The 27,324-nt window shown below is 32.8% G+C and overlaps 1 protein-coding gene across 1 annotated transcript in view; it reads left to right on the top strand.

The window, feature by feature from the left end:
- The first annotated feature begins 4,351 nt into the window (after nt 1–4,351).
- Nucleotides 4,352–27,324, top strand: part of LOC113500597 — a 46,546-nt gene continuing 23,573 nt past the window's right edge. The window contains exon 1 of the mRNA XM_026881451.1: nt 4,352–4,387. The gene's annotated coding sequence lies outside the window, so the exon portion shown is untranslated. The remainder of the gene's footprint in view (nt 4,388–27,324) is intronic.

The following is a 27,324-nucleotide window of genomic DNA, read 5'->3' on the forward strand; positions in this document are numbered from 1 at the left end:
CTCGTAAATTATATTTTAGTCCCTCAACATGATTATTAAATTATCTTTTAATAAGTTTATCCTTGAGGAAAATGTACTTTGGCTTAGAAATCGTAATAAAAGTAATTAATTTAACAAATGTCACGGGCACCTGGAGTAGGTCATACCTTTTTCAAAATATTATAATGACATTCACATAGGATTTAAGTATAGTGAGACACTATGGCCCACCATATTTTTATCATAGTTATATACATATTGCAATATAGTTTAAAATTTACCTAACTAACTACCTTCAAATAGGTATATTAGCCCATCTTTGCTTATTTACTAACATCATACTAATATGATATTGATATTATGTTGCGCACATCATTAACATAAATGTTCTTGTTTCATGCATGTGTGTATCTACTGGTAGGTTCTATGTCCTTACCTATGTTAGATTCCGCTGAACTAGTCATGTACCCACAGACAGCTCTTACCGCCCTCTTTCAGCAAATTATTTATTCAAACTTAAAATTACTTCAAAACCAAACAGTTAATGGATCACATCGAATGCCCTTTATTTCTTTAAACAATATTATACTAGTGAATTGGAAATAATTTGTTCTCTATATTTAGAAAGGTGTCAGTGTTTGGGTGAAAAGTGAATTCTACAGGATCCACTGTACGTTGACGAGGTAAACTGAATAAATGAATCTAGTTAACCTAAATCGATATCGACCAGCACAATTAGTATAGACTCTAACCGTAATGAGCAAAACCCACACTGTTGAACATAATCAACCAACTCAGTCATACCACTGATGTAAAGGCACTGCAAATGAAAGCATCCCTGTAAAGACGAAAACTTTGAAGCGGCAATCACATAAAAAAATATTTAAAAAGAGCTTTTTTACATTATTTTTAATTTATAAAACAAAGGGTTAAAAAAACTACGTAATTCATTTAAAAACATAATTTTAATCCAAAAACTACGAAATTGATTCAAAACAAGTTTTAAATTTTAAAAAAGCTCAGCTGTGTTTTCCATTTTCCAAAAAGAATTTAGTATTATTTCAATCAAAAGTCCTCGATAAAAATGATCCAATTTAATAAACAAATAAACTATTTACTTCAAAAGTAAAAAGCTGTTATCCCCATCACTACTCTATACAAGTATAACCAAGCACACAATTCCTTAACAAAACAGTGTACTCGGCAATATATGAAACGCAAATACAATTAACTTTCGCGTACATTTGAGTACAATTGCGAACAAATAATAATAACTTCTGTAGCAATTGTGTTTACGTATACACAGTAATTTATGATGAGTATTTTAGGATATTGGTTGTTTATTCCCATGCATTGACGATAAAGAGTAAAGGTTATTGCGACCGTAAATGTTTATGTCAATATATAATTCTCGTACATGTGGCATAAATATGATCGACAGTTATATAATTAGGTACTCTTGGAAAAGTGACGGTCACATATGATAGCAATAAAATTGAAAATTCTACTCTACTATCACTACCTGTAATGGCGTTACCATTATGCAGTACCTAATAATAAAACGAAAACAATACTTACATTAAAATTTATTTCATCCAGCTAATATCTCAAGTAAAATATACAAGAACTTCCTTCTCTGCCTATAGCAACCTAATAAATACTATAGTACTGAGAAACTACAAAAAACTTTTCTCCCGAAACAAATCTTTAGAAAAACAGCCATGTCAGGGCGAGCTTGATTAATGTTTCATTCTCCTTCCAAAGGTACAAACTGTAAACTTATACGGAACAAAAAACGACGAAAAACGGACAAAACAAATTGTTACAATGCTCGAACTGACTACTTATTCTTTCGAGACCGATTCTATTTATAAGAGGACATTTGTAGCTCTTAATGAATGTTTAAATCATTGGACATCACTTCCTTTATCCTGTCATATATCTTTGCACGTGCAATAAATACAGACACAGTTTATTTTTATAATTTCTTCAAATTATATCGTTCTATAGAATTAACAAGAAGAAATGTACATACGTACTTACAGATTTCGAATTTGAACTCATCATCATCATCCTAGCCTTTTTCCAACTACGTGGGGGTCGACTTCTATGCAGCTAAGTACCAAACATTGGAACAAGAGGTCAAGAGAATAAGAGGTCAGATATTACCTCTTCAGCCAAGTTCCCTGGGCAACACGATATCCCTTAGTAAGAATAATTGTCATATTTAGTTTTAGAACTAATAAGTCAATACATATCTTTCAATTATCGCATAAGACCTCCACCTACTTCAAAACAATGAACTCTGAAGCAAGACTATTTCTATTGCGGAAATAAGACGGCAGTCTACCCTGCATGTAATGGACTATCGGTGTCACATTTATATTGCACGACAATGTGTGTTACGTTCATAAATTATGTACATGATGTACACGGTGATTTTTTAGTCGTCTTACAAAAGCTGTCCAGTTCATGTATCCGACGTAAAATACCCCTAGGCGCGATTTTTTTTTTAAATCAACTAAGATAATAAGTACGAAGAAAAATTTAACAAGAGAAATCTGAAATATACTCTTAAAAATGATAAAAACGCCGCCGCGCCGCCCGCGCCCCTCACTATTGTTACAAGGCTTGGACCGCGCTCGCAACAGAGCTGTTTCTACAAAACTACGAATTGCATCTTAATATTGAAAAAAAAATGCATTTTAAATTTATTCAAATCTCATAAATACCATTTTTTTTATCATGTACCTGTTCTAGTCATTGGATATATGAACTGGGCTGCTTTTGTAAGACGATTAAAAAATGACGGTGTATATATACCTATGAGCTTACGACACATAAGTAGTAACTAGTAAATGTACCAGTAACTGCTATTTTACTTTGTAACTTTTATTATACCACACAAAAGGAAAATGTTTCATTACCAGATAAACGTAATAAAGATACAAAAGAAACTAACAAACATGTCCCAACCAAACTTTACCACGAAAACTTATGGTAACTACAGATTAAGGAGACAAAACTTGTGTTCGGATGGTCGGTGAAAAAGTAATTACTCGTATCGAACAAAAGTTATCGAGACATTCTTTCTACTATTACGTCTTTAGACATCCTACATTACCTATGACGATAAGCAAGAATACAAAGTTAGTGAAAATGGAAAAAAGAGGTTGAAAAAATTTGAAAAATAAAAACAATTGCATAAAAATCTTGGAAAGATAATGCATTAACAGCTATGAAAAATACTCATTGTTTTAAAAACAAAACGCCTCAATATAAGCTCAAAATGTAAAACAGCCTTCAAAAATTATTTAGTAAAAAAATAGTACTAAAATTATTTAGTCCTTTATAATATAATTACATTGAAACAAAGGATCTTGGGTTGCTAGCCCGAAACATAATTACTAATTATGATCGAATTAAGCTTTTAGTGCTATCGAATACAATGAAAGTAATCCCGCACAAACTCTATCATGAGCAAATGTATTGTTGTAAACAAAATTAATAAAACATTTGGCAAAATTCCCGAGCCTACTGACCCGAGCCCTGTATGGTATGGAGTTGAACATATGGATGGTATTTTTTGAGAATATTGCGTAATCACTCAACAAAAAGAAACACATTTTTTTATAAGTAAATAAGTAAAATATTTCTAAAGAAACGATTCTGTAAGTCCTGAAGACGCTTCTTGTCACCTATATTATATTGTTTGTCACATATTGTTTTATCATTTTGGTATATAGCTATACTATAATTATATGCAGAGTAAGTCATAGACATAGTCATTTCAAAAAGCCTACATTCCTACTGTTTATAATTTAAAATGGAATGTTTACCTACAGCCATTCTGATAACAAATTCCGAAAAAAAAACATTCACCAAACCGTTACGAATCTCTGAAAACTTTTTAATTAAAAATAGATACCTACGAGCGTGCTTTTACAAAACGTTGTTCGATTTTCATAATACGCTCATCAAAACAATAACATTTTTATTAGTCGTATTAAAATTAAGACAAAATGTTCTAAATCGATTCTATTTTCAAACTCAATGATCAGATGTAAAAGAATACTCATTCGCTTTCACAAAAAACAATTCACCTTTTATTAAAATAACGCTGACATTTTCTGACTGCAAAGGTAATTTAATTATTCATCCATGTAGGTGTTATTAGTTCTTGATACTGTATTCAACCCTCGAAGTTTTCCCTCAGTTGTCCGCAAGCCTCCGAGATCATCTCACGTCAGTTCGCAGTTGAGCTACGGGCTTACGATTCGCAATTCAAAAATGTGTTTTTCTTTTTTTATTTATTGTGAGTGACAGTTACCTTTGTTGCTTTTGGGATTAATAATTGTGTGGGATTAATAATTGTGTGAAGGTGTTCTTTTATGCTCTTTTAAATGAGGTGAGAATTGAATTACATTTTTTTTGTTATTGTTTTTCTGTGAGTAAATAGGTTTGGTTGTATCATTATTCAGTATAGTAATTAATACCTATTATGCTAAACATTGCTTCGCATAAAAATTAACTATTATAAATGTAAAATATATTTTGTTATTTATAACTTTGTTTTTACCTAATAAGCAAATAAATAAATATTTCATATATTTGTGCGTACATTGAAACTCATGTCCAAAATTCTCGTAAACTTTGATAATAAAACTGTTTTTAATTGAAATTTTAAAACAAGTTTTTATTTAATAAATCATTTAATTCTCAGAATAATATCATCTCAACATCTATTTAAGCTTTGGGCCATGTATGCTTAACTGAGCCTACACCTATACCTTTAGTAATCCCTAAAATAGATTGACCTATCTAAGTCCCAACACATTGTGTCAACCTTTAGGACACAAACCACTAAGGAATCAATTTAAATCTACTGGAGATACATGGAGATACATATTTTTAATAAAAAATATACTTTAATTTAATTTAATTTCATAACCAAAAAAGAAATACATAAACAACACTAAAAATAAAACACTAACACATTTTTTTTACTGTCTTGTAGCTGTAGGATCCCACTTCTGGACAAAAGAAGTTTCCTTATAAAGCTTCTTATATGCAATTTCTAGAAATTTTGGTATTTAGAAAGGATCTTAATACTATTATTTACCAAAGCTTCTTATATGCAATTTCTAGAAATTTTGGTATTTAGAAAGGATCTTAATACTATTATTTACCACATTACCACTCCCAAACTTTCTAAAGGCTCGTTACCTGCGGATACCTTAATAAATTACGTTTCGACATCCTGATTGATTTACCGTAACAAATGTATTCTCCATACCTTTAAGCAATTTAAATAATTACAAATGTGAAGTAGAAATGTTACTTCTCGAAACAATACGAATGTTCATTTACCACAAATTGATTGAAGTGGACAAAAGAAATAGAAAACGTTAACCAAATAAGTTTTAAATTAATTTAAGCAATAAACTGTCAATAAAAATAAATGTTCGTAAATAAACTTTCAAATGATAACAAATAAATTGACTACGAGAATTTATTAACCTTTGGCTCTTAAATTTAAGAGGGATATTGACTGTCTAGTCGTCTCAGACAGTCAAATAATTTGTTTCTTATGGATACTAAAAAGGAAAATAAACCATGAAATCTTGAGTACAATTTATTAATCAAGTGTCTCTTAGTTGGTTTTCTAGAAAATCATAAATACAACAGTTCAACATATTTGTCTCACAAAATAAACAGTAAATGTAATTACAACTTTATTCCTGAAACGTAGAGTTTTAAATTGAATGATACTTAAATGTATACTTATATTCAGAGTTTTTTTATAATGACGATGAACTTTTAAGTAGACAAACTTGACAAAGCGTGTCGTGATGTTCATTTATTTTTAGATTTCTTCTATTTTGGGATACTTTTCGAACGAAAAGACAATGTAATTAATTGTCTATTGAAGCCTGTAGGTAGACAGATAAAATATTAATTTTGTACACCAAAAAATGTCAGTTGTTAAATCATTATTGTTCTTACACAAGTAAAGCAGGCTACATTTTGTATTTATTCATTTGTTATCTCTACCTATTATCTACCCATGGATATACCCCTCTATGGGGTATATCTAGCCATGGCTATGGTTAGATATTAGACTAGGTCAAATCGTGTGTTGTTAATCACTGTAGGCTAGCCTATTTTGGCATTAGTTTAGTATCTAGGCGTAAATTATGTATTGTACAGAATAAAGACCGTAATACTCCCTTCAAAGGAACTTGGCACGGATTGCGGTTCTTGTTTATCCCAAGTCAATGGAGCATAACGATTTTACGAATACCACAAGCCACTCTACTATGTAGCGAAGTAAAATCAACTTTTTAATTTTCATACGAAGTCGTAATTTAAACGGAATGACTGGTTAGTTGCCTTTTTAGTTTTAATGGAATGTAGGATTAAGGTCAGAAGAAGTAATTTGTATAACAGGCGCGGTTTTACATTTTCTGTTATTTTTAATTATTCTTTGGTGAAGTTATTATGCCTAGCTGCTCACTTAAAAAGATAACGACTTTAAGTGTGGTACCTATTATGGTAAAGGGACCTATTGTGCTCTCAAACTAATTTGAACCAAAAATTAAAGCGAACTTTTCACATTGTTTAGGTGTTATTAATTTTATCAAAAAAGTTTCAATTGTTTCTGATAAAGATACTCTCAGGGGATATACCTATGAAAATATATTTTTATGAGCGAGGTATAAAAGATGAAACGATTTTTTTCTTACCGCTGATAACTGTTACTATAAATAATTTATTAAAATTATTTCCGTTAGTCAGGAATGTTCTGAAAAGTCATACTTCTATTAGTATTAGATTTCCGGAGAAATTTGATTTAGCTTTGACGACCCCTGGTTTTGAATGGTTAGGTTGACAGGGATACTAAGAACTAATCAGAGAGCTGATTATGAGCTTTGACAGGTGATTAACTTACTTTTGTGAAACTGAATGAACGTGTTAATGAACATAGCTTTAGGGTAGAGAGAGACGAAGACGAGATGAAACGGCACCCTGTCGTTTTAGTTTATTTTGTACCAATTCTGTAGGTTTTGTATGAATAATTTGAACAAGGAACGCCGCGACTGCGACGCGTCCGAGTCTTGTGTCTCTTCCCTTTAATCAACCCTTGATGTTCAGTAAATCAAATATATGTAGATACATTTAAAAAAAAAATTGTAATACCCGTTTATTTCTAAATTATTTTTCAGAGTTTTAAATTTAATACAAGATACACGTTATGAAGCTTCGGTTATACCCACTGAATCTTGGATCAGCAATTTCCTTTAAGCTCACATTTCACTAGACTATAAACGAAGCTCTTTAAGATAGCTTATACCGCAGAAAATTTTACGTTAAGAATCGAATTTAGAGAAGGTAGAAGAGTATGTGGTCACTTTTCTTTCTTTTTCTCATCAATATCTTGTACATAGATTGGTTTGCTTTAAAGTACCACTCAAAAAAGTCTTGTCTGATTTCATTTAAATAAGTAAATGACATGCATATTAAAATTTAAACAAAAGCATGTATTTGGTCTGAGTTCCCTTTGAATAAAAAAAAATATTGTAGCCTTTGCTAACAAGGAGATCTAGATTAATTAAAAAAAACACAGTAAAAGGATCTATTACACGTTTCTTTTTACAATTATAAGCTTAATAAATGTTGTCTGGCCGAAAAAAAAACTAAGTGAACCCATTTAATTATGAGTTACAAAGAAGGTTGATTAACGACCTCAGATATTTGATTCCCTTAGCGAACATCAATTAAATTTTATCTATATCACAATATATTTTATGATTTTATTTTGAACAAGTTAAACCTGTATATTTTGTTAACGCAAATTGGAAAACATTTTCATAGTACAAAAATAATTTAAAATGCTTCATGCAGTGCGCGCTCTTTAAAATGATATTTACTAAAGCAGTTTTCTCTCATCATTGAGGCAAACATATTATATTTTAAATACGACTTACGTATCAAAATGTAGTAAGCAAATACAGTCCGAATCAAATATAACACGTTAGAAGAATAATTATTTTTAATTAAAATAATGAAGCGAGGTCTCAGAAACTCTCACATTTGTACCACAAATGTTTTAACAATGTTGCACTCTACAATAACAGCGAGGTAAACGTGCATCTGAACAAACACGCCACTCTAGCCGGGAACTGTAGCTTTTAACACGGTCTAACTCCACTTTAAATAATAGAGGGTGTTCTCTTTACAATAATGCTGGAACACATTCAATGCTTGGTTCATTTTGAGCTTAGGATACACTGAGAGTTAGCAAATAAAACCAATCGGACGCTTCCGCGCCTATAGGATTATAAAAAAAAAATGATATAAATTATTATATTCTATCGAATTTTATTGATGAACATAAAAAATGTTGCTTAACCTTGACTTTCGCTTTTATAGTTCGTTATTATAGTGGCAACATAAATACATATCATGTGAAAAATTCCACCTTCTAGCTGTCATGGTTTATCCAATAGTGCTTGAGGTGACTGGTCCTGGACGAACAGCTAACAGATGAAGAAATGGATTATAGGAGGGTTAGGTTCGAAATTCTAAAATAACACAAACAATTCAGACTTATAGTGTGGGCTAATCTGACTATCGAAGCTTAACGTGTCAACAGCATCATCAACGTATATGGTACGTTAAAGAAAACCAATTGGCAATAGAATAAGATAAAAATATACATACCTACTCTGTATGATAGACAAAGACATCGATATTTTGACTGAATCATTCTTCAAAAATTATAAAGTCAAACTTGCAGACTAAAAACTATGAGACCTTTGTTGTTCTTGACGTTTGATAGCACGACTTTTCACTTGATATTTCGCTTCAGTACTTTTCACAGATCATTTCATTAAAGCTAAATTAAGTAATTTTGTTAACTTAGCTCTTAGTGTGCCCTGCCCTACGCTATTGTTACGTTAAGCTGTGAGATTCAAATTAAAAATGAATAGTGTTTCAACCAGAGATCTCTCTGAAAACGCTTTTAGAATAACAGTAGATAATTTTATGTAAACGTGAGATTGAAATAGGTACATAGTGTTCATGATATTTATGCTATTTATTCGGAATAATGATCCGTATAGTTATGATACCGCGACCTTGTGTATAATCAGACCATATTTTGTACCTAATAGTAGACTGAATAATTTTGAGTGTGTTTTGTTTTACGAAACACCCATTTGCGTAACATATGAACGGTGGGTTTTTAACAAGATGGCCTTTTTTATAGTTTTGTTTTCATCTGTGATAAAAAGCACGTCACGTCAAAACGATATTAATTAAAAACACAACAGTGCAATGTATTGTGACGTCAGATTTTCGAACATTCAAAACACGCGGAACTGCATCAGATACTGTGTTAAGTTTGAAACATGCTAGTTTATGGCTTCCCTGAAATATTTATTTATCTAACTTAAACCAAGAACTGTTAAATAACCGAAATAGCTGTCATCTGATATTATACGAAATTAAAATGAAGAGTCAAACTAAAACGAAAAACTTTAGCTTTTTCATCATTTTTTATACGACTGCAAAGTCCATCCATCCGACTGCATAAGCAGTCAGTATAAACTTAAAAAATGACACTAATAAGTGAATAAGCAACAAACACATAACGAACTTACAGTTTTCTAACTTTGGACGCTTGAAAAATAGGATGGAGTGGAAAACTGACAGCGACTATCTCATCCCTCGATTTTCAAAGAAATACTTTATTTAATTTTAGCTGTGATGCGCCGTCTCGACTCACTACTCATCTTCGTTTCATCGAAGCACTATTGTATAATCTATGGGCTTGATATTATATCTTGTATAGACATTAATCAATCACGAGTTTCATTATTATTTATTTAATAACAGTTCGACTCGTGACCCCGCCACCGAGCCACCGCGTTTGTTCATGATTAAAGACTGGTTTGGTCCGAGAGTAGTTTGACAATCCAGTTATTCGCATTACCACGAAAACTGCCCTTAAATAATTAATCATTTCTTAATAAATAATATGGCAACTTATATTTTTCTAAAAGCAAAAAAATCTCGTACGTAAATAACGAAAGACTCTATGATCCCAAAATGTTATTTATATTAAGGACATTCGTAATCAGAAGCACAGCATACTGGCCTGGATTTTAAGCCACTGGTACTCTACTTTTATACCCAATTCAGTTCGCAAATTTCTAAGCTACCACGAAAGGTCTCAGAGGTAAAATCGTACGTTTTTCTTTATCGAAAATATTTTGTTTTGCGCCCTCATATTTTGGAAAGGTAAGAGCCTCATTATTTAGAATTTCTCGAGAGGAACGACTTTGTGTAATAAGTGGTTCTTAAATATCCTAATACAAAATATTAAGGGATCGCATCTACAGAGTTTTATGAGATACTAAAGTCAAGTAAACGGTTCATCCGCCTTTTAGTTGGGGTTGGAATGTATTGTGGGTGGGACGTATAAAATTGAGTGCCTTTCCCAACGTTAAATAACATATTTGAGAAGTTATTTATGAAGCAGATGCCAACAAAATAATATTTCAAAATTTTGAAGTCCTATTTTGTAATTAACTCTATCATACATGTAGGTATACACGTTAATTCATTTTAAGGACAAGAATATACATAATCTCGTTTTAGTTCCCAATGAGACATTACAATGTTTGCTCTTGAATTTTAATTCCTTCAAGAAATTACTCCATATGATTTCTTATTCCTGAATTTAAAAAACAAATGTAAGTTCCTCATCATTAGCAGTTTATATAACATGAGATTTTTATCAATTTGGGTCTCATTTTCCAACAAGTACCGCACTTTGGAGTCCACATCTCTTCAGCCAGCTTTCGTCGCAATGAAATACAGCGAGTAGCGAATTGAGAGCTTGTTCACGTCCAAACTGAAAGCTTTAGCAATTTTGACAGATGAAATATGAGCAAACTGAAAAGTAAAAGATAGATACAAAGTATAACGACGAAAACCACTCTTAAATGGCACCGTTCGGCTTACATTCTACTTTAGTTCTGGGTTTATTTTGCGGTGGATGCAACTAAATATTTCAAATGGTATTTGTAGACGGAATACCCAGACCAAAACTAAATAAAACAAAGTTAACATAGAATTGTAATACCTTACCACACTCCGAAATCTTAGATTAACAAACTTGAAAAGTTTTAAGTGCTTTTACATGCTATTCTCACGGGCATCCGTCAAACTAAAAACATCTCTATCTGAAAGCTTCTAGAATACCATTTGGTCTAAAAACTGTTTACCAAAAATAATACAGGCCATTTAAAATGACTTGAAAACAAGAATTATAAACACGGCTATGAAAACTTTGGAATATCTTTACGTTCTGTAAGACAGACTAGTAAACAGTAGTGACTATTAAAAACTTCTGCCCATGCCTACCCTTTTCCTGGAGCAAATAGAATATAAGTGATCCAATTTCTTCCCCCCGTTAAAGAGAAAACTTAATAATTCTGAACAGAAAAGAAAAGTGTTTTATATCCCTTGTTGGCAGAAAAGGAAAATTTATTTGTGATTTTCTTTTTCAACATAATATATTATTGTTAAGATGCAAGAGCGATATACCATTTTAATTGGCTAGGAACTGGAGTAGATTTTCAAAACACGTTTTTTTAAACATTACTTTTCGTTTTCTGTATTTCATTTTTTACGGTTAATTGCTAAGTATTAAAAAGAGCCACATCTACCCGTTCCACAAATTAAGCTCACCTCAACAAAAATGTTAGCAAATATTATCGATAGCATCCCAAATATTCGATCGTCAGAACCCTCAAACTGGTACTTAATCATCGTTATTTAGAATTTGGATAATCTCAATTTTGGTCTTTAATTATTACGCCGAGCTTAGCAAACTCGTCACAGTGCCATCGTACAGTTAGCAAACGAAGTCGGAGAACCATATTTACAAAGTATTTTCAGTTACTTCGGAGGTGTTTTAAATTTGACGTGTCTGTCTGTCTGTCTGTCTCTGGCACCATAGCTATCGAACGTATCTAGATTGCTTTTAATTTAGTTTGTCTTGTATTAACGGTAAATTATGAGTGAATGTTCTTAGATATGTTTCGTAAAAACTGGTTCAGCCATTAAAATGTTGTGCTGGTGGAATTTTCAAGGAAGTGTAACAATGGCTATATCTGAGTCTTTGCATTTCTGCCAAAGATTTTTTTTATATTAAGTTGATTTGAAAATCTGATTGCTTCGAGCGATTTATGTTGCTTACCGTACTTCGGAAGATAAATTGTTCAACACATTAGTAGCGTGCACAAAATATTTATATCGATCTCGGTATTCAGAGCACGACTCGAAAGCACAGACAGGAAAAAGAACGTGGAATAAATTGATTGCATTTTCCTAATGTAACTTTTATTGCCAGTAAATGGGTTAGGGAGGTCAGATTGGCAGTCGTCCATGTGATATTCCAGTGTTTCTGTGTATATTGAAACTGGAAACCAAGTCAAGTAGAGGTTATTATAAAAGTCACAATACTAACAGCCTTAAGCAAGAAGTCTCTACATTCTACTTGAAAATGACATGAACAAGATAACGCGTAAAGATGAAATTTTGCTAAACGAAGTTCGTAATACGTCTATATCTTTTTAACAATCGCAATGCATGTCCATAATAAAGTTTTTATCGAGAATTAGGTGTTTGACTTAAAAATATCAAATGAGTCTATCAGATGTCGGGCTCGTATTTTTTATTTATTTGCGGAAGCATAAAAAGCTTTTAAGTCATTATGCATTCTCATGTCGTTTGCGCGGGTACTGTTACAAAGACGAGAGGAGATAGTATAATTGATCGAATCAATGCATAAGGAAAAACTCATAATTGAAAATGACGTTTCAGCCAAATTAAATTAAATTAAACAAATAACAATGTAGTTTGATTACTATTATATTATGTTTCGGTCAAATAATTATAATAACTTTGAAGGTTGGGGAGACACATTTTAGGTCTTGCCAAAAAGCCTAGAGACTGCTAGATTAGTTAGACAAAGAAAGGAAATATTTTATTTGGCACAGAACACATACGATGTGTACTAATATCACAAACGCCTTGTATGTTTGGTATGTTATGTTCGTCTTTTGCGTAAGAACTATGAAACGGATTTAATAAAATGTAGCTTTCAAGCAGGTTGTAACCTAAAAAACAAAAAGCCTACTTTTTATTTACTTAAAAAACATGATTCTTCGTAGCGATAACTGACAACACGTGAGTGGCGCCGCGGGCGACACCTAGTTATTAATATTAGTTAATTGGCAGCTCTGACATAAATCTCATTAAGCACTGTTTTCTCGTCGATACGCCAAATGAATGTTTACCGAATTTGTTAACAGATAAATGAAAAGCGCAGAGAGAACATAAATACTGGAATTACGTCATAACATTTATGAGGGGATGAGACTTTGCGAAAATAATGTAAACACTCACTTTATACTTCAAATAATGCCCTAAAATAACAATGCTATAATACTTTACTAGATTACCTATCGAAAACATAAAAGTTTATGCGCTTTAAAACGTTTTGAGCTACTAAAATTTTATTGCGTATAAAATATAATACATTAAACATAATATATTTTATTGAATACTAGGTACATATTTTTTGAAGTCCATATAAAAGAGAGTAATTTAAATATTCTTTGATACGTATCTGATGGCTGTTTGAAGTCAGTTATTCTGCTGTAGGTACCTGGAGAATTTTGATGTTTTTATTACATTTAGTTTGAATCATCTAATTTGGCTTCATAATGCCTTTGAAATCTTTTATTCATGAATAGAATAACAACTTATAAACTTGGTATTGCAAAATATAACATTATTATCTACATATAATTTTGTAGTAATTTTCGTGAGGGTGTCTCTCGAGAAATGCAACGGTTTAGTTACGCTTAATTATCGGGATTGCCCGACTAGTTTCGGACCCGAGGCGGCAGGGCTGCGACGGGACCCTGTTGCCGTCGTAAATATAAAAAAAAAACAATACAAAAACCTAAGAAGAACGGTACTGACGCTCTTTATAGTAAGTGTTAGCTATGTTGTCACTGTAACTTAGTCGAAGCCGGACTACGACTCGGGAACCCGCTGTCGCGTCAGCTCATAAGTAAAGTAAAACTAGTCAGGCGATCTCGATAAATACGTATAAAACCATTTTTTAAAAATTATTTCAAGCTGCTTTCATAAATATACCATTGGCCACGTATTACAACTATTGGTAACAAGCCACTTACTTAGATAAAGTTGAAGTTATTTCAACAGTTTGCTCTCAAGAGCCAATAAGTTATATAATAACAGTTTCATAACTTACTTAGACGTCAATGTTAAAGAAAACCTTTTGCCAAAATTATTGGAAGTTCAACTAATAAAATAAACATTTGGTATCCGAGGGTATTCTTTGGGGAAATACACTGAAAATGTCTTGAACGCCGATAAATAATAGATCTAATGGAATTGGAAACAGCAAAAAGGTAAATAAAACATTTAATTTAAATAAAATTGTCTTAACATTAGGACTCAACGTGCAGGTACATAGTAGGTTTATATGTATGTAGTTAATGTGCGTTTTAGTCCGTCAGGTTATTAACAAATATTGAACAGTAGACTAGTATTTTGACTGTCTTTCGGTCGGTAACAGGACTTAAGCTGAGGCATTGATTTTGTCACTTATGCCTAACTTAGTCCAGTTTCCATAATAAGTTTTTTTTGTCACATGTCTTTTACCATAATTCTATTTAAATAGATTTTACTTTGCAAATCTATAACACAGAAATGCGTTTGAGAATGTATTTAATCCACAAAAAACCGGTCAATTGTGGTACATGTGCAACAAAAAATATTCACCTATGAAGTTAATGAAAGCAAACCCACCTTGCCAACCTTTGCATAACCAGTGGCAATATAAATACAAGTGAAAATATCGACTATCAATCTTGCTATCACAGTTCAGGAGATACAGCCTGTACTATCCGACTGAAGGACAGATAGACAGACAGAGGAGCTTCACTATTGAGATTCCTATTTTACCTTTCGTATACCCTAAAAACATGATAATTCATTTCAAGGCACTCAGCTTGTAATAACAATATTATTTGTGATTCAGCGCAGTTAAAATATTTGCCAGGAGCCGTGTAATTCAGTTACATTGTGATTTATTGAGATAGCCACGTCAGAGCAGGCGCGTGGTGTTCTTAGTAGCCTTATAAGACATAATAAAACTGTCTGCTAGGTAATATGTAGCCTTGCTGGCCAGGTGTAGCCGACACATGGTTTCATAAATCTAATATCATGGTAAATTGGCTGGTAAAAATTCACAAAATAGTTATTCACCTAATCCTTCAACTGATTAAATTTGAATTTTTCATTGCAATACATCTTTCAATCAACAACTCTGGTTTTCTGTATGAATTTATGTCTTTCGGTGTCTTATGTGATATGCTGTCTGTAAGTAGGTAATTTGGCTTATATATTAACTAGCTAGTCTAAATTGAGATTTACTTGGTTATTAAGCAGAACAGTAATTACAGAAAGACATATGAATTTGCCCGCAGTTCTGTCGCTATAATTAAAACTAAAAACTATTCAAACTTTCGCTTTTTTCTAAACTATTAGTTTCATTCTATAAAATTTCATGATTTATATTATTTCTATCTAGTTATTCTTATAATATTAATGTTTGAAAAGCCTTTTAAAATGAAACTATTATTTAATTAATAACCACTTCTGTTAAACCTTCACCGATAAGAGTATCTAATAGGTTAAAAGACATTGTAGAAATACTTTGCCATTTAAAAAAACATCTACAATAAGAATCAAAATCCTACAATCTTCTGGAAGTGACACAAAATTGAATCAATACTATCAAACTCATATGTTTACTGCTTACTGGAACTTCCCTGTTAGCTGTACGATGCAGGATTAAATTCAATGGAAACATTACTATGAATTAAAAAAAGCCGTGGTTGTATTGGGCTTTTACGTTTTTAGCAAGTTCTGTAGCAAAATATACAGCTTTTCTTAAGTAAAATTAATATTTCATACCATGAATCGCATAACAACTCCTTGTAGAATTTTGCCTGTTCTTGCTCTCGTTGTACTTTTGCTAGGTATCTCACAGTTTCTTTTTATGCAAAGTCACGATCTCACTCAATCTTTTTTAGGAAGTGAATTCTAGTCACAATCGGCCACGCTTAACCCTCTTCCTTGTAAATTGTAGCTGAAGAGCGTGAATTCATTAATTTATGCTAAGCAAGAAGGTTTCTTCGTCGAAGCCTCTTTCGAAGAAACTTTATAAAATAAGAATATGATGTTATCAAGCTCAATTTAACGTAATAAACATGATTCGTTTCGCGTATTTCGAGTTCCACACCCAAAGGACGAAAACCGAATAATTTTACTAAGGCTCCGGAGTCTGTCCGTCTGACACTATGCTATATCCCATGAATCGTCAGAATAGCCTGGTAAACCAACAACATTTTTTTTAACTATTTATTTCTTTTACTGCTTTAACGGTAATAAACAAAAATCAAGCAAGAGCTTTTTAACTACTCAAAAATCCGACAAAAAAATATTAATCTAAAATCGATGTCACACCGTCGTTTTTAGCCTGTAGACATCGTATTTTTTATTTTATTTTTAACTTATTATCCTCTGAGAAACATGGCAAATGTATTTTGATAGTAACTGTCGTGAGAATGATTCATTATTAAATGATCCCGCCGCGTCCTCTCATGATTAAGGACTCCGGTTGGGTCCGAAACTAGTCGGGCTACCCCGATAAATACACGTGAGTAAACCGTTACATCATTTAATAATGGCAAATGTATCTATAACTACATATCTCTCAACAATACCCTACCCTCATCACATTTAGTAATAGCTATAACATCACAGCTCTTTGAAAACTTCGCCCCATTTTAGGCCATTAGCACTTATTTCGTTTACCATTACCGTATTGGCACTATATCGAGTAGCGATAATGGGGTGTCAATTAACATGGAGCACATATGAGAGCCTTTAGGTAGTGGCTGAATAAATATATGGGCATGTTGAGATTCTTTATTAGTCGTTATCTATTTTGCTTTGTTCTTTATGTTTTTATTTTGTTGACTATTCACCATATGATCAGATGACGTTGTGATTATATGGTCATCAGATGCGCTATCATGCGTTGCTTCGATTTAGTCTTCTTTGTTTTATAAAATTATGTTTTTTTGTTTCGCTCTTGCATTGCATTTAATCAGCCAGCACGTCTTATTAAAAGTGAGGTCAATAACATTGGTATTGAATAATTAAATGATTCCAAATACTTTCCAAACGATGTGCATTTACTAGAATATATATAGAATAAGTTGAGTTGAATAAATATATTTTATTTTGTTTTCTTAGAAATAACTAAAACTAAGAATAAAATGCATCATTTTAATTCTTATCTGCGACATATTTATTCTTTGTAATTGAATCTGCTGTGCTCGTTCATGCAGACAGTTAGATGATTAACCTACGAACCAATCAGAGCATACTAACCAGTTAATTAAATACCACTTCTTGTTTGAATCTGTTGATGTTACGCAGAAAATCTCACTAGTTTTGAACAAACAATTTCATTTATTGACCAATCGCTATCTCTGGTATAAGTTTAGTAAAGAATTGTGAGCCTCTAATTATATTTAGCTGGAAAAACAGTACATATTTTATGTTTCACAATTCTGTAAAAATAAGTAATTTATAAATCCACTACTTTCTGCGATTTCAGCTGAAAAAACGGCTCGGAAATACGGAAAACGAATGTTTTAGCCAATATTTTCGTTTCTTTCATGAAGAGGTACCTACGGATTAAATTTGCATTTATTGGGTTAGTTTGATTTCCAATAAATAACTCTTATGTTCAATGTAACAAAGTTCACTTCGATAGTTAATCAATTCTAATTTACTGTCTTGTATATGCACACTGAAAGCCTTTCAGAGCAATAATGTTCATTACCAAACGCGCTTACCACAGGACTGTCAGCAACTAAAATACATAAGTTTCATGTTAATATGTAAATGTTTAACTAAGTTTAGTATTTACTTTAGTCTAAACTGTATTGTGTGCACGTCTGTGGTTCGAGTAAGATCTTGAGCCATTCAAGTGGAATGGGTTAGAGAGCTTAAGCTGTAATGCTCTGTTAAGATTGTTCGCTAAGAATATTAATATAGCCCATATTCATACAGTAATGTTTAGAATGATTTTAAAAATCTTTATAATCTATATACTCCTATGAGTTTGTGGCACTGGTAACCTGGTCGATTGGCCCAAGTTTAGGAAGGAATTCTCCATTCCTTTCCATTCTGAGTGGACTTTTGGACCTCAGGTTATGTTATGTTTGTGTGATCAGAACGATCATTAGTTCGTTGAACCGTCGCATTTCAAAACGGCCATGTTTTTCATAACGGCTAGCCGTAATGTAATACCGCGGATTATGCAATCCGGCTGCTACACATATGGTCGAAAAGTTTACATTAACTTGCGTCTTTCACAAGCGGTTGCCAAGTGCGCAGGCAAATTGGGGCGTAGCTCTAAATTGCCACTTAGTTTGAATGGATTACAGCCCTGTCAGTAAAAACTAGGTTAAGTTCGGAAGTAATACCAGCCTATAAACGTTCCACGGCTGGGCATAATCCCATGTAGTAAAGGTTTGAGCATTGATCACCACCATAGTTCCCTGCCAGTTGACGATTTCAGATTAAACTATTTTGAATCCAGTTTCCTTTTAATGGTGATGTCAGAATATTAAATGATGTAACGGTTTATTCACGCGTATTTATCAGGGAAGCTGGGGTACGCGGCGGGATCGCGGCGGGATCGCGAGTCAAACAGTTCGACTCGCGATCCTACCGCGTCTGCTCATGATTAAGGACTCCGGTTGGTTCAGAAACCAGTCGGGCTACCCCGATAAATACGCGTGAGTAAACCGTTAATGAATCATTCTCACGATAGTTACTATCAAAATATGATGTTAGAATAAGACAGAAAGTACCTACACATAACATTGCAAAAGTCAACGATCTATTTGCCAGTGTTTGGATCAATCAGCACCTCCGGTATCAAATCTATCCATAGAAGACAAGGCCGTCACGATGATTAAGTTCTAAAGTAAATGACAAGATACTTTAAGTCAGGTCTACAGATTACCATAATTGATCCAATTAGCTCGTGTAATCCTGGCTATGAATAAATAAACTCGTGATTACTCTTGGGACGTCGTTAGGGACTAAGATATTTCAATACTTAGCTTACAATGTATTTCTGTTATAACTCATTACTTAGATCGCTGGTAATTTGTACTAATTTGTATTGCTTAATGGAGCGATATTAACCATTTAAGGATGAAAACGTGCTTTATTAATCCGTAGAAAATGCTTTTGTTGTTTTACGAAACGTAAAGCTATTTCTTGGTTGTAAAATGGTTGGTATTTATTCATCTATATACCGTTCCATAGCCAAAAGTTAAAAGCGGAACCCTATTACTAAAGTTCTGCTGCCTGTCCATCCGTCCGTCTCATGAACTCGTCATAGATCACACTAACACGGGATAGCTAGTCAGTGAACTTTTTTAATATCACCATTTTTTTTGTAGCTAAAACAAAATGTACTGAAAATAAAGTTTATCTAAATAAATTGAACATTTTTACAAAACTGTTGGTCTTTTAATGCATGCTTTTCGCTTAATCATAGTTTACCTTGAATCTTTCTCTCGATGTTTTTCGTATGATAACCAACTGACTAAGACCTTTGGTCCAGTCTGTTCTAGTTTATACTACGCTTACTTACACTTCTTCGCAGTACCATTTTGTTCTAATTATTTCTTGGATAAAACATTTCCTTCATAAAAGAGACTGTGCCTTTATAATATCCAGATAATAGAAAACTGATCAGGGTTACGGAGAAAAACCAAGGTCTCTTGTTGATATAAAACGGGAACAGGTATTTTAATGAATCCTAGTTGAGAACACTTAAAAAGAATTTAGTTTAGCGTGTTCGATCCCCAAGTATTAAAGCATTTCATGAGCAACAAATGCTATCCCGACTCTGGGTGTTTTTGTGTACGCGACTTAAACTTATGTGACACCCCCTAGAAACAAGAATTAAATTGCTTCAAGCAGAAGCTGTTTTCTTTAAAAATAAAAAGTTCATACACATTGCCTTACAGAAAACACGTCATACTCCATTTACTTATCCTCCTTTATTAATTAATAGCCCTCATTACTGCCTCATTTATTGGGCAGGTTATTAATTAATCATACACCACAGCGTAAGCGCTTGCAATATGAGAATATAATACCATACGCAGGTAAATACGCTGAATCAGTTTCAATTAGTAAGCTATATTATAGATAGAATGGTATTATTCCATTAAACAGAGAATCAAAGGAAGTGGCTGGCTAACTGGCTACACGCGTGGAACTATTATGCGCGGACTATCTACCTAGTTGTGTATATTAAAGAAGTAAGAGTTTTATAAGTACCCTCTAGACATTATTTTCTTATTTCGTCGAACCCTAATATTTCGACCGTTACCAGACTGTACGTCATGAACAGTGATAGATCTAATAGACTGCTGCAATTTTCACAGATGATGTATTTCTGCCGCTATAGGTATAATAACATCAAATACTAAAAGTAATTATCGAGGCGAAGCGATGGTTATTACGGTTATATGCTCAACCCAAGCAATGAGTTAATAAGCCTATTTGTCCGAAACCTTCTATTTTACTACTTTTAACAGAATCTGACAGCAAATGTGTCAGCTTCACGTATACAGTACTAAAGCACTTCCCTCTACTACGCTTCGAAAGTTATTTCATACGTTTGTTAATAGCTGCGAAAATTGATTCAGCACTTAGTACTCAAACGCGGTTGATATTAATTTCGAAGGGTACACACAAAGACCGTAATTGGTTTATTCGGTTATTTGAAATTGACTTTAGCAATGGGCTGGCTTTAGGTCCTGAAATTATAATCATAAGCTGTCAATCAAAATGTTACTTAGGCTACTTTGGATAAGTGCTATATTTGAATTTCTAATTTAGGTATATGTCAGGTATCGCTAAGGACCAAGGAACCGTTCTCTTCAAGTATAGAGCATCACGCTAATCCCACTGGCGCGGGACCTGTACCAGGTTTGATCCCCACTAAGAACATTTGAATGTTTGTATAAATGTATTTTTGAAAAAAGAAATAGCGAAATGATTTTGAAAAGAGAATATATTTTAAACTGATAATAATATTAAATTCTGATGTAGCAATATTCATAGTATTTACCAGCTGCGAGAGACCATGATAATTGACGATACATAAATTGGTTGCTAAAACTTGCTTCATTTTTCTTAGAAAAAAACACGTTTTCCACAAAGGCAAATGAATAAGTATAATTTCGCCCTTATTTTTAATAATAATGTATTTAAGTTCGAATTTTTTGCTCACGGCTAATTGAGACAAGGTTATTAAAACAAAATGTTTTCTTGTTTCAGCTTTCAGTGTTTCAATGTTGTTTCATAATTGCTATTGACATTGCCCCGAACTTTTTACGACTTAGTCATGTTTTTAATTAAATTTTTAATTATTTTGACTTATTGTACGCATTTGTTTTATGTTTGTTTCTTTATTTTGGGCATTTTTAACATTGACACCATGAAATCTTGATTCTTTTGTAATCTAAGTACAGTTTAAGAAATAAAAATAAATTATGCTTAAGTAAAGCTAGAACAGAATATGGTAAGAAAAATATTGAGTATGAGGGAGTGCAACTATACAATCGGCTACCTAACGAAATTAAAGAAACCAGTTCATTCAATGCATTCAAAAGCAAATTAAAAAGAATTATAACTGGAAATGATAATTTTCTTTTATAGATGTCGAATACCGGAATGATTTATTTAGTTTTGTATAAAATAGTAATATCTACTGGTTAAATGTAAACTTTTATGAATGTATGAGTTAAGCATTACGATTTTTCTTAATATTAAGCAGCACACATTGGATTCTAGCTATTGTTTTATCACCTTTGTATCTCATCCAGTGAACTATGTTCTTTTGAGAAATAAAGCATCTTTGAACCTAATATTAGTAAAACAGGAAAGAGAGTAAAAGAGATGACACAATGCTTAAATACTTAAATCAATCATCATTACCAAACTCATCGATTGATTAATAAATGCTGGATACGTAGTGTCGAAATGTAACTACTAATCACAACAATGTTCCTTGATTTCACAAAATATTTATTTTTTGGTGACAAGGTACCTATAGACATTTTAATAAATCTCATCATTAATTTTCCTCACCGTTCAGACTTCAGATATTAAATATGGTACAAAACATTTCGACGTAAAACTCGTTCAGTACCGTGATTCAGCATTTCCTTTCATTTTACTTTTCAATAGCACGTATTTATAAAGGTACGGCAGGTTCGAAACAAAGGCAAAAACATTCACTAATAGCAAAACTGAAAATGAATTTCTGAATCGCATATTCCTTATTTATTTTTTATGACCAAAATAATATTTAATATTGAAATGAATACCGACTTGAACCTGAACCTAACTGTAGCATATTTAGATTGAAGTAATTTACGTGAACAATTTGATAGGCAAACACAAATTAATTATGTGATTCAGTGATATGTTTACAATTTTGACTTCGAGTGCGACTAATTAGTGTTTCAAATTATTATTGTGTTAAAGCCTCATATACAGGCAATAACACGTCTTGGTTTGTTTTAGACTTCGAATAGCATCATCCATCATCCATCAATTCAAAAATTTCATTCTTCAAAATTATATAAACAAATTCACATCACAATTACAGGAACCAATGAACAAATAAGACAAAAATCCCTCTCAACAGCACATCTAAAGTATCCTTGCTCTGCGAAACTTACAGAACGATCTCAATGTTGTATAGATTCTAGGAAATGGATGTTGAATAGAATAATTGATTGCACAGTACTTGCTTCTACCACAACGCACGAGGTCTGAAGCCTTACGTGAATTGTATTCAACTGTTCCTGATTTAACTAACGACTTCGATGCTGAATAGAACATTCCTTTTAGATAGGTACTAGCTGTTGCCCGCGACTTTGTCTGCGTGATTCTCAAGATGTGAAAAACTATGAAGTTTAATAATAACGATCATAGCAAAAATGTAATGCAATATTGAAAATGAAACACTTTTTTTTATATTTTAAGCTTCCTTTTTAATTTCTAAATTATAATGAATCTTAAGCCGCCCAAAAACTATCAAATGTTTGAATCAAACACATTTCATCGTTTACGATACTATCCTGGTGTCAAATATTTCACAGCTGTTTTAATGACTTTTTCTTATTTAATCCCAAAAAGAGGGGTTTATAACTTTGACATATCTGCCTGCCTGTCTGTCTGTGACATCATAGCTTCCGAACGAATTGAAATATTTTAATTTAAACGTGAATTATGTGCGAGTGTTCGTTTAGACATGTTTGACAAATCGAGCCGTTTAAAAATGGAGGAAGATGGGTGCAAGTAGGAAAAAATAACAGAAGGTATAACTCAGTCTTAGCACTTCTGCTAAAAATGTTTTACTTTCGAAATTTTCCATTTACTAATTGGGTGGGTAAACCAGATAAACCAGAACCATATTACTGAGGCCCCAGTGTCCGTTTGTCTGTCTGTCACCTGGCTGTTTCTCAGGAACAATGATAGCCAGACAGTTGTTATTTTCACACACGATGTTTTCTGACGGTATAAAGAAGATGTCAAATTATTTTTGTGGACGGAGGTGGTGAAGTGAGAGTCGGGCTCGGTAACTGTGGATTTTACATAGTGTCATAAGATATAAGATTTTGCAAAATTGCACCCAGATAAACGGTTTCCTGAAACACGTTATGTTTGATTATCCTCTTAATATTAAAACTGATCTTCCTCACAAATATTTGGAATATTTCCAAAATAAAAAAGTTGATAAACGTGTTATCTTGGCCCCCTGGTGTTTTGATCACTTTTGTGATAGTAAAAAAATTTCAGTCACGGGTCACCCCTTTTTTTAAATTGACAATGACAAAAATCTAAAGTAGGTATAGGATATGTGTAATTTGTGATGTTACGACAAATCAAAATATGAACATAAAAGTGACTTCAGGTGCATGAGTTCTATTTACTGTACCAATTTACAAAGAAAAATTATGTATTCGTTAACATACCTGACGATCATTGAAGTATAATACCTACCTAATTGAATTTTCCAGACATTGTATGACGGATGTAAGTGCTGATAGCTACACGCTATTATCAGCCTTATTGGGGAAATTTCCAAAAATATGTTCCTAATCCACGTCGGCTTAGGGATCTCAGAGACTTATTCAGTCTCGTTCCTTCCCCTGTTTTTACCAGGCTACGAAAGAAGAAAATTTTAAATAAGTACAAAGAATACAATAAATTGTTAAAGGAATTTTGGAAGGACCACGTGTGCGGTCTCTATAATGGCGAATGTAGACCGATCAAATCGTTAAAATATTGAAAAATCCCCGGTATCAGTAAACATTATTCTAGCAATAGATACATAATGTCTATTAATTGATAGCTTTTTTCTTATAGATCTCTCACATTGCATAGCTATAATGCAGTTTTTATGCAAGTTTTCTGGGCTTTTTTATCCGAAATACTTTTGGCCTATGTAAAGTTGAAAATTTAAGACCGAAAAATTGTTGCTAGTTGTTACAGATGAACCAAGGTAATAATTAACTGTGTCATTCAGTAATTTTTTGTTATGCATAATTATAGACGAGATCAATGTGAACTACATGCAACTTTGGGTTGAGTGGCACTACGAATGTTTTGATCTTGAAGAAGCTTCGCCAACATTACCGAGCTAAAAACATATACATATACATTTGAACTTGAGTAATTTTAGTGCATCAATAAAAATAAAAATAATTTAAGTCCCTTTCTTTCAAGAATGTTTCAAAAATTGCTTAAAAAAAACGCATTAGTTTATGTTTCTTTTATTTTACTTGTGAAATAGTCGCGGTAGGCCTATATCAGACTTGAAAGAGAATAAAATGACTAATTTTGTGAAAATGATTTATTTTCGAAAAATCCTATTATTGCTCTGCCAAAAGTCTTAAGAATAGCGTGATGTTTTTTTGTGTAATTGATGACCGTGCTGCCTACTACTTAATGGGGTGAAAAAACACCTCATAATTGTATTACACGATGTTACGGGTAAGCCCAAAAATTTAAAACTTTACTGCTCATCCCCCCTGCATAGTAGCGTTATGGTTTTTGTATATTTGTTGTATCATGTGTACGATAAAGTTCATGCAAAATTTGAACGAAATATATTCAGTAGTTTATGAGATAATTTGATATTTGTTTATAGATATAAAAGGCTCCTGCTCACCCCCTGTAACGAAAAGCAGGATAATAAGTAAAAAGTATGTTGACCGGACCTCTTGTTGATATTCTCTGAAAATTTGATTCAAATCTATCCAGTACTTTCCGAGATCTTTCCGGACATACATACAGACAAACAGACAAACAGACAAACAGACAAACAGACAAAAATTCTAAAAATCATATTTTCGGCATCGGAATCGTTCGTAGACCACCCGGCAATTATTCTTTTTAAAAAATATTCAATGTACAGTTTTCACTTTTCTACAATTTTATTATATGTATAGATTCCGTTATATATTGCTTGGTTAGTAGGTATTTACTATTATTAAAATTGGTCATTTATAGCTATGGTATAGGTAAGTATAAATTTAAATTTGTATCCTTTATCCCCCGTCAAAAATGGAAGGGTGCTGTAACTTTCACGTGTCTGTCGATGCAGCGGTTAATTTTAAGTGTTTGGTAACATAATATAAAAAATGTGTAAAAAAGTCGTCACGATAAACTAACAGAATTAAATTACTTACTAAATTAAGTTTAACTAACAGTATCGTCGTTTTAGTACCACCATCCAACAAAATACCTAAATGGGTTCCTTTTACTACTTTTTGTCGGCCAGCGCATAAACTTCCACTTTACAAATTGGTCTCCTAACAGCCGCGTTAATTAACGCTGAAGGGGTATTTTAACAGCTTACAGCTACATTTAACATGTTTCGCTAATTGGTCGCAGTTTGTCATTCAACACAAATTGGCAGTTGCAGTTATTATGTGTAATGTAAAATGAGAACATACAAATTGGTAAAAAAAAAGTTTTATTGCTGCAAAAACATAAAATACACTCATGATTTGACGTAACACCAAAATACAATGCTTGCTTGGTAGTAAAACCATATATTATAACTACAACAATAAAAAATATGTATTTGCATCTTATTTATAGTAACCTCTTTTATATTTCTTTAATCTTAATCTGTTTAACATTAGAAATTAGGTTCTTTAATCTTTTTGTTCTCAAATGTTACTAAGGGTATTGCTTCTGAGGGCGTATAAAAGGAAATTTAGACTGAAGATTCCCACAGCAGTATCCTCTTTGCCTCTCACCTTTATTGGTCGCTCGTTTGAAACATTTATGAGCTTCCAACCATCTCACTACCGAACCTTTAGAATGGGCGTAAATATAAAATACAGTTACTTTGGCCGTATTGTTCTGCAAACGTTATACGCGGCGAACAGCGTCAGGATGTACGACGCGTCACGGTACTTACGAGTTGATAATAATAATGTTTTGACTAATTTTTGGCCACAGTAGGAAGTGTCGGATAACACCAGGGCCATCTTATAGTGCAGAAGTGTATGCGATGCAACACACTCACACTCGAATCTCTGATCCCTTAGTCTCATAACCCGAGGGCACGGCAATCCGACACAAATAGAGAGAGATCAAAGACCCACATTTACGAGCCTTCTGAAACACGTAAACTGTGACATTTATGTGGCTGCGTAAACATGAATACTGTGATTCATCCCTAAAATGCACACTACATTCGAATGAAACGCACACAACATTGAAATATTGGTGCATGTCTTTGGATCGAACATGAGATCTTTGAGTTGCCAGTCTTGAATTTATCTCTAGACTGTCACAGCTTCACAGTCAAGTACTCCCTATAGTAAGCATCATGACGCAGAGCACAACGTGACGCTTTAGCTGATCTATAGTGTTTATAAGGCTATGAGATTATGCACAGCGTAACACGGCGTTCAGCGTGACGCTGCGTACAACGTGACTTGTAGGCGACGTAAAGCGCTTATAGGAGGCTGCGGCCTAAATATAAAATACAATTACTTACGTAGTCGAATCACAATCAACGTTACGTTTCTA

Source organism: Trichoplusia ni, chromosome 14 (genome assembly GCF_003590095.1).
Source record: "Trichoplusia ni isolate ovarian cell line Hi5 chromosome 14, tn1, whole genome shotgun sequence".
NCBI lineage: Eukaryota > Metazoa > Arthropoda > Insecta > Lepidoptera > Noctuidae > Trichoplusia > Trichoplusia ni.